This window comes from Sinocyclocheilus grahami, unplaced genomic scaffold (assembly GCF_001515645.1).
Source record: "Sinocyclocheilus grahami isolate Dianchi unplaced genomic scaffold, SAMN03320097.WGS_v1.1 scaffold857.1, whole genome shotgun sequence".
NCBI classification, from domain to species: Eukaryota; Metazoa; Chordata; class Actinopteri; order Cypriniformes; family Cyprinidae; genus Sinocyclocheilus; species Sinocyclocheilus grahami.
In genome coordinates, this window is record NW_015506036.1 from 552,770 (window position 1) to 562,506 (window position 9,737).

Consider the following 9,737-nt stretch of genomic DNA (forward strand, 5'->3'; position numbering starts at 1 on the left):
TCACTCTCACACACGCTCCCTCTCACTCTCCCTCACGCACACGCTCACTCTCACTCACACACGCTCACTCACACACGCTCGCTCTCTCACGCTCGCTCTCTCACGCTCTCTCTCGCTCTCACTCTCGCTCTCGCGCTCACTCTCACGCTCACTCACACACTCACTCTCACGCTCACTCTCACGCTCACTCTCACTCTCACGCTCACTCACACGCTCTCTCACACGCTCGCTCGCTCTCGCTCTCTCTCGCTCTCTCACGCTCACGCACACGCTCACTCACACGCTCACTCACACGCTCACTCTCACACACGCTCACTCGCACACGCTCACTCGCACACGCTCACTCGCACACGCTCACTCACACACGCTCACACGCTCGCTCTCGCGCTCGCTCACTCTCACACACGCTCGCGCTCGCTCACTCTCACAAGCATGTTTTTATAGCACAGTGACTGCTTATGTCAAAAGTTTGTATATGTCTCAGTTTGTTATTAAATTCATAAAGAATGCTATGTGGAAAGTTAGGAATCAGTAGACATGACTATTTTCTAAATGTAAAATAATGTTTATATTACTGTATGCATTTCAAACTGTCTGTGAATATGACGTATGTATTAGCCACGCTGTTCAAGTGCCCTACAAAACACCCTGATGTGATGCATTACAAACCGTTACTAAAAAACATAAAAACAGATATGAGATAATGGGTCGATGCTTCACCAAACAGAAACTGATATGAGACACTGAAACAGCATGAAGCTCAGAACCTCTCTCAAAGATCTCCTTCAGCACTCCTCGCTTGATCAGCTCCTCTCGGCTCTGACGCACACACATCTTCCTCCTGTAGCTCAAACAGCAGAGCACTGCAACAGCAACACTTAGGTCGCTGGTTCAATTCCCAGGAAATTAATAAACTGATCAAATGTAAAGCTTGAATGCAAAGCAACTTTGGATAAAAGTAAATTACAAAAACAAGTTTATTCACCTTTGACAGATTTTTGTTCTTGTTTTAAGTATAAGCTCGCTTCATTTTGTTCAGTAACTCAGAAAACTAGACTTTACATCTTCATTGTGCATCTCCAGTAAATGTATCTTGACATTTGTACTAAAAAAACAAAACACTAAGGAAGAGATTCAGGCTTTGTAGTGCATGCAACATTTTAATACCACGACTTTATGGATTTAAGACTTTCTTCTCCAACTCAAGGCCTTCATTTGTGGAAGGGTGAATTAAGATTTCGTAAGACCTGCAGTTTCTCTTCATTAACACACTGCACTCAAGAGACACAAAAACTGACTTCTGAAATATATTTGTTGTTTTTGCCGGATGCAGCATTTTGCTCCTACTGACCCTTCAAAGCAGGAGAAATTAAATACAACCCAATCTTTTGCAAGATTACATGAAATTTTCCTGTAGCTCACACAGTACAGCGCAAGCAACACCAAGGTCATGGATTTGATTCCCATGGAATGCATGAACTGATTAAATCTGAAAGCATTGCAAGTCACTGTGGATAAAAGTGCCTGCCAAATGCATGAATCTAAACATACATTTTATTACGTATTTGCAGTGTTGGGGGTAACGCATTACAAGTAGGGGTGTGCGATATTGACAAAAAATTATATCTCGATATTTTCTGGGATTTTATCGATAACGATAATTAGACGATATTTTGCAGAGTGTGTTATTGTGCCGGTACCTTAAGGACTGCCGAAGACAGCTGACTCCTAATGTTTTTAATATTCTGTGTGGTGGTCAGTTCAGACTGATAGAAATTAATCTTTTCCAATCAGTTTAAACTGATTTTTGCATTTTATGGGCATTTTTACCTTCATAAAGCCATTTTTTCTAAAAGTGTCCATTATCTTTTGAGTCATATTCTTACATTTAATCAGTGAATTAGAATAATAAGACATTTGGGCTGTTACCAAGCAAATTAAATCAACACAGAAGCTGCATCTGAAGTGGCATTTAGATGTGTTTACACACAGTTTAATGCAAGACATGAATGCATTTAACCTGCAATTACAAATGCATAAATAATGTTTTGATATATTAAACATAAAACGTTGAATACTGATATTTGAAATGATTTAAAACATGAAAAAAATCATTTAAAAAAAAGAAAGAAAACGGAAATGTGAAATTAAAGCCGCCAGCAGGTGGCAGCAAATCACTGTTAATACGTGAGTCACTGCGATTGAACCGAATCATTTAAACGAGTGATTCATTCAGGAACGAGACACCGTAATGTTGCTCAGAGACGCAGAACAGTGCTGTGGCTGTATTCGGGATGATTGTTGTTGGCAAAATAGAGCAAAAACAAGCAATATGGTGTCTAAAACGTAAGTCTCTTAATTAACTTATTGTTTATTGAATTCAATGTCACATTTGTAATCATGGTAATATTTGGAGAAAAACGGCACTCTTCGTGTGAAATTGAATAAGTATATGAAGTGGTATAAATATATACATTTTCTGCCGTCATGTCTTGAATTTGAGATCATTCTAAATGCATTTTAATACTGAATCATGCAGTGAAAGAACACGCACTAAATGTGTACACGCACTAGTCTAGACTTCACGTGATGTGTGCGTGCGCTCTGTAGCGGTGTTTTGAATGGTTTTTGCAAAATACTCGATAATGTCAAATCGCACATCGTTAAAACAACAATTACGATATTATTGCAGACGATATATATCGCACACCCCTAATTACAAGCAACGCGAGTTACGTAACCCATTACTTTTTAATTTACAAGAAAATATCTGAGTTACTTTGTTTCCAATTTATTGACTGACAGCTCTGGTGTCGCCATGTTGAGAGAAATCAGATGTTACTGTAGTTCTAAAATAAATATGAATATGCATTAATTCATCTCACTCACAAAAAAAACAAAGCACACAGATTCAGTATTCCTCAAAATGAATAAAAATAATGCAACTCAGAATATGACGCAAACCTGCAATAATTAAATGTTAAACACAAATATATTTTATGTATTTAATCTCATTCTATTAACCAATGTCTTTGCTTCTGACCTGATGATCCAGTTCAAGCGTACTAATAAGCACAAATTACTCGACAAACATTTGTGTGTCTTTGTTTATTGCTGAAGTGTGTTGAAATGTCTTCTTCTGCATTCTACTGTACGGACGTAAATGTACTTTCCCTTCAGCCTGAGGCTTATTCATTTCACTTTTGGTGTGAAAAGGCTTTTATATTTGCCAAAAATATTACTTTTTTATTTTAAAAACAAACAAGCAAGCCCTGTCCAGATTTAAAAAGTAACGCAAAAGTAACGTAACGCATTACTTTCCATAAAAAGTAACTAAGTAACGTAATTAGTTACTTTTTTAATGGAGTAACGCAATATGGTAATGCATTACTTTTAAAAGTAACTTTCCCCAACACTGTGTATTTGTCTTAATATATGGAGTATATATTTAACAGAAATATGCATTTACCTGTTGACCTCTGCATGAACTTCTCGCTCTTCTTCTTCCTCCACTTCCAGGGTTTGAAGAGGCGTCCCAGAGAGGCGAGCCTGCTCCTGCAGTGTGATCCGGACACCAGGGACTCGGAGTGAATGGAGGCCAGGTTCTCCACCTCCTCCGCTGTAGAGGAACAGAGTCTCAAGCTGATGCGCCAGAACCAACAGCTTCACATGATTTCTGCTTCAGGCTCTACATCGTCTCTCATTTCGTGCCATTTCTGTGTCTTCTGCTGAAAGTGCAGCGCGAGTAATGCAGGCACAGAAGTAGGTCAAATACAGTCCCTACAGACATACATCACACACACTTCCACTACAGCAGACCATCAGCACAGCTCCGCCGGAACACGCCACGCTCGCTCACGGACACAGTGTGACAAACACGTGCATTCAGCAGGGTATTTATAGCTCCATCCTAATCATATTATCACGTGTGACGCACATTAATCAAAGAGGAATTTAATGACGAGGATTAAACCAGCGGATTGAATACGTTTGCTGATGGTCTGACGGTATGATCTACACTGACTGAGCAAAACTGCAACGTTATACAGTCAGTGAAGCCCAAAACACACACCAGTCATCCGTCTCTAACGCCTCATTTGAAGAGCGAAAAACTGAAAGTTACAAGCCTTTAAAAGCTGCTCACATGCTGCAGTTTTACCTAAAAATTCATCAAGACACACGGACTGGAGATGAGTGCTTTAGGGTTGAGCTGATGGATGGCATCTCAAAACCCTGTTCACACGGTTGCATGTCAAAATGAACTGCTGCTTTATCGCTGTGCATCACTGTATGAATGAATGAATGAACTTGTGTGTTCACAAACTAACAAGTAAAAAAAAGCCTCAAATATAAACAACTGCAACACTTGTTCTACCACATGTTTTTAAAGGGGTGGTTGATTGCGATTTCACTTTTTTAACGTTAGCTAGTGTGTAATGTTGCTGTTCGAGCATAAACAATATCTGCAAAGCTACGAAGCTGAAAGTTCAATGCAAACGGAGATATAGTCTTTAAAAATTCTGGCAGTTTAATGCCTACAAAAATGGCTGGTAGGAACTACAACTAGTTTCTTCCTGGGTTCGTGACATCACAAACCCAGATAAACCCCGCCCTCGGGAAAAGGCAGCAAAGGGGGCGGGGCCATGCTGCGCTGCGCTGCTTTAGAGAAGAGGAAGAGAAAACTAGAGGCGCACGTAAAACTCTATTCATATATGAATCGTGATTCTGTCTTCTAACGATTCTAATGGATTCACAAGATTCAAAATCAATGTTCTAAAGCAGCAGTTCTCGATACGGTTCCTCGCGTCTCCTGTTCTGCATCTCTCTCTCTCTCTCTCTCTCACACTCAGCTCCAACAATGAACTGTTCCAATTATACACTTATTTTCACATAGTTATGAGAAGCGTTAAACATGGACGCGCGTGCGGTTGCCGTACTGTATTAAAACTTTCATCAGGATAAAACTGTATATTAAAAGCTAACAGAAGCAGTAGCATTTACAAATAACAGCGTATCTAAAAGTATGAGACAACAACAAACAAAAAACATACATTAAAAGCCGTGCTTGCACAGGTTCTGCACGATCCTCTTCACTAATATCCTCTTCTTCTCAATCGGGCTCAAACTGATGAGCGATATTAACAACGCCGATGTTTACAATACAACCAGAGCACATGCTGCTGAGGAGAGGGGCGGGGCGTTTAGACTCGCACTAGAGGTGGTTTAGCCAATCACAACACACTGGGCTAGCTAACCAATCAGAGCCCATCGCCTATTTCTGAGGGAGGGGCTTCATAAAAACAGGAAAAGATCAGTGTTTCTCAGAGACGGGACAGAGCGAAGCATTAACACATGTTAGACTGCACCCCATAAACACAATCAAGCCCAGAACAAACCCAGTGAAGCACTGCTTTAAAGCAACACTCATGCCGTCAGATGCTAAAAAAACATGTGATTTTCCACCAAACCAGTTTGAAGCAGTTAACCCTTCCCTAAACCTTAACTTCACAGTCTGCGTGAACTAGAACTTGCGACTGGCTTTACTTCAGTATTGTGATGTACTTCAGAGCAAATTTGCAGATTTTGACTTCAAGAATATAAATAATATTTTTTTGCATGAATTGATTGTTCACCACAAGACAAGTATTGTGTGTAGAAGTAAATAGAGTCCATTTTGAATTCATACATATTTCAATCTCAGAACAGAATTGTTAACACATCAGTGATGTTTGGGGAGTGCAAAACTTTATTTAGCAAAAAGGAAGAAAGCTATTTTTCTAGAATGTGCAAGACTTCAGATTCATCAGCCGCTGCAGAAAAATAACTAAAGTGCAGTAAATGCTAAAACTCTTTGCACTATAAACCAATATGTATAATTCACAATAATAAATAACATATTATGCAAAAACAGAACGAAAAACGAATCCCTTGTGAACAGCACTTCTGGCAGCGTTCACACAGGACAGAAACTAGCTCCAGATCGGGTTCGAGTCCTGCTGTTTGAACACGCCTTATGACAAACGCAACGCTCCTGGCGCTTTACGCGACGCACACATGTGTCCATGAGGCCAGTAATTAAGAACAGCAAAATTTGAACGCAAGAACGCGTCCTAAGACGCAAATGTACATACTGTTGTAAACCAAAAATAGAAACAAGTTGAACGCGGAGCCCAAGAGCGCGTCCTGTGTGAACAGCTCTGTCGCGTCGCGTCGCTCAGAAGCGCAAGATGAACGCGGTTACTCACCGTGCTGCGCGTGGCTGCCGCGGCTGCAGTTGCTGCAGATGTGTTTGATCTCTTTGCCGATGTGGCAGTGGATCATAAAGGGCATGTTGTTGTGATGCTGCTGCTGTAGATTCTTCTCCTTCCTGTAATTCAGAGACATCATCCTGATCAGGCTGAAGCCCTTGTTCTTCGGCGTCTCCATCGCGTTCCCCGCGGGCGCCGGACTGCCCCAGATGCCGTGCATGACTGTGTGATCCGCCGAAGACATGAGGATGAGGAGGAGGAGGAGGAGGATGATGAACGCGTATCTAAGCAGCACTGAAGCCAGCTGAGACGCGCAGTGAACGCTGGTCCTAACGCCCCCTGTGGACCACACACTGAACTGCAGCGCAGGGCCGTGTCTCAAAACCCAGCGAGCTGCCTCAGAGATGCTCACTAGGTTTGATGCACAGAATGAAACACTACAGTGATGCCACACACACACACACACACTGAAATGTTACAAGCTGGATTATTTTGAAGCTACTGTGATGTTTGCCTCCAGTCAAATACACAAACGTGTTCAGCATACTAACACACCGGTCCTGCTTTTTCTGCAGCATGTGAAGTTTCAGTATGCATGGAATACATTTGCTGAAGTGTGCAGTACACTACTGTATCCCACTTGACTTGACCTTCTGTTTCCAGTGTGACAGATCAGCTGGCAGTGTATCAGCTGTGATTTTAACATCTTTTTTGACTCCTCACTTGATCAGACCAACAAAAGTGAAGATATTTTACACAAAACTGGGTAAGAATATTCAATAATCTGATCTAAATAATCTAACATTTGAGTAATGAGCTAATGTGTCTATGTTGGATTCTACTTTAGAGCATTTGTAAGTGTTTGAAACATTTATTGATGCATACTGCCTCCAATGGTACTATGCTACATTAGTTCAGGCGCAGCAGGAGGACCGGGAGGGGCTTCATCTCGTAAGATGGGGCCGCAGGACGACCGAGATGCCTTCATTGACTTATTTGAGAAGTCGGCCGAGGTCTGTGGGTGGCCACGAGAGCACTGGCATGTGCATCTCATCCCACTGCTTTGACATTCTGATTAAACATTACCAGATCAAAACATTTTTACAAAATAGACAGGGAGGGAGTCAAATGCTGATGAAAGAGATGAGTTTTCAGCTGTCGCTTGAAATATGTCAGGGATTCAGCATTCCGGATAGGGGTGGGAAGATCGTTCCAGCAGCCAGGAGTGGTGAACGAGAATGTTCTGGAAAGTGATTTTGAGCCTCTCTGTGATGGTACCACGAGGCGTTGCTCACTAGCGGATCTCAGACTTCTGGAGGAGATGTAGATGCGTAGTAGTGAGTGGAAGTAGACGGGTGCTGAGCCTGTGGCTGTTCTATATGCAAGCATCAATGTCTTGAACTTGATTCGAGCCGCAACCGGCAGCCAGTGCAAGGAGATGAAGAGAGGTGTAACATGGGTTCTTTTGGGCTCGTTGAAGACCAGTCGTGCCTCTGCATTCTGAATCATTTGTAGAGGTTTGATTGTGCTTGATGGGAGTCCAGCCAGAAGAGCATTGCAGTAGTCCAGCCTAGAGATGACAAGGGCCTGGACAAGAAGTTGTGCAGCATGCTCCGTTAGAAAGGGCCTGATCTTTCTGATGTTGTGCAATGCAAACCTGCAAGATCGAGCGGTCTTTGCAATGTGGTCTTTGAAGGCCAGCTGGTTATCAAAAGTTACACCAAGATTTCTGACCGAAGTTGATGGGGTAATTGTAGAAGAACCTAGCTGGATGGAAAAATCATACTGTAGAGTTGGAGTGGCAGGGAAGACAAGAAGCTCAGTCTTTGCCAGGTTGAGCTGTAAGTGATATTCTTTCATCCATGCCGAGATGTCTGCCAGGCAGCCTGAGATCCGTGCAGCTACCGTTGGATCATCTGGTTGAAATGAAAGATAGAGCTGTGTGTCATCAGCATAGCAATGGTAGGAGAAGCCATGTGCACTGTATGATGGGACCCAGTGATGTAGTTTATATGGAGAAGAGGAGGGGTCCAAGAACTGATCCCTGAGGAACCCCAGTGACAAGCTGATGTGCTTTGGATACCTCCCCTCCCCAAGACACATTTAGACAGATTTATTTAATAAATCTATTGATTTGAAATCCCTTTTGACTACTGTACATTTTTGACAATATAGACATTAGTTATGTGGTGACTGCATCCATTTCAGGAGTGTAATAACTGTTTTTCCCAAATACTTAATTTATAGTAGCTGAAAGTATTTAAAAATGGAACGGATGTATTGTTATAGATCAGGGGTGCATCCTGTTCCTGAGATCTACCTTCCTACAGAGTTCAGTTCCAACCCTGATTAGGAGTGGTGAACGAGAATGTTCTGGAAAGTGATTTTGAGCCTCTCTGTGATGGTACCACGAGGCGTTGCTCACTAGCGGATCTCAGACTTCTGGAGGAGATGTAGATGCGTAGTAGTGAGTGGAGGTAGACGGGTGCTGAGTCTGTGGCTGTTCTATATGCAAGCATCAATGTCTTGAACTTGATGCGAGCCGCGACCGGTAGCCAGTGCAAGGAGATGAAGAGAGGTGTAACATGGGCTCTTTTGGGCTCGTTGAAGACCAGTCGTGCCGCTGCATTCTGAATCATTTGTAGAGGTTTGATTGTGCTTGATGGGAGTCCAGCCAGAAGAGCATTGCAGTAGTCCAGCCTAGAGATGACAAGGGCCTGGACAAGAAGTTGTGCAGCATGCTCCGTTAGAAAGGGCCTGATCTTTCTGATGTTGTGCAATGCAAACCTGCAAGATCGAGCGGTCTTTGCAATGTGGTCTTTGAAGGTCAGCTGGTCATCAAAGATTACACCAAGATTTCTGACCGAAGTTGATGGGGTAATTGTAGAAGAACCTAGCTGGATGGAGAAATCATGCTGTAGAGTTGGGGTGGCAGGGAAGACAAGAAGCTCAGTCTTTGCCAAGATGAGGATGAGTTTGGACTGATGTTCACGAAGAACATCAGATAGCATGTGCTGGCCGGGAGGAGAGAGGACATATATATTGTCTAGACAAGAAGCTACTGCATTCACCTTCAGAGATGAGAAATGGGTAGGTGAGCAAAGAGAGGAGGATACTACAGAGGAAAGATGGGAGGGGGAGAGGGAGCGTAGGTTTCACCTAAAAGTAACACAGGTAGCAAGATGTAGGTTAAATGTTATAATGAAATGATACCAAAATGTTGTCTGCAATACAATTGCATGAGTAAATTAAGTCAAGTTGGTTGCCTGATTTGTGAGTGCTTGTGATGGTAAACCATTTGAGATCGAATGAAGCTAGGAGTGACTGTAAGTCTGCAGCATAAGGCTTCTCCATGACTCAACGAAACCAGCAGACTCCAGCCATGAAGACGTGATTCAGCATGAGTCACCGTCTCTGACATGAGCTCTTCAGACATTTCAGAAAGACCAAACCCTGTCTGTACATACATGCAGAAGATTAACCACACAG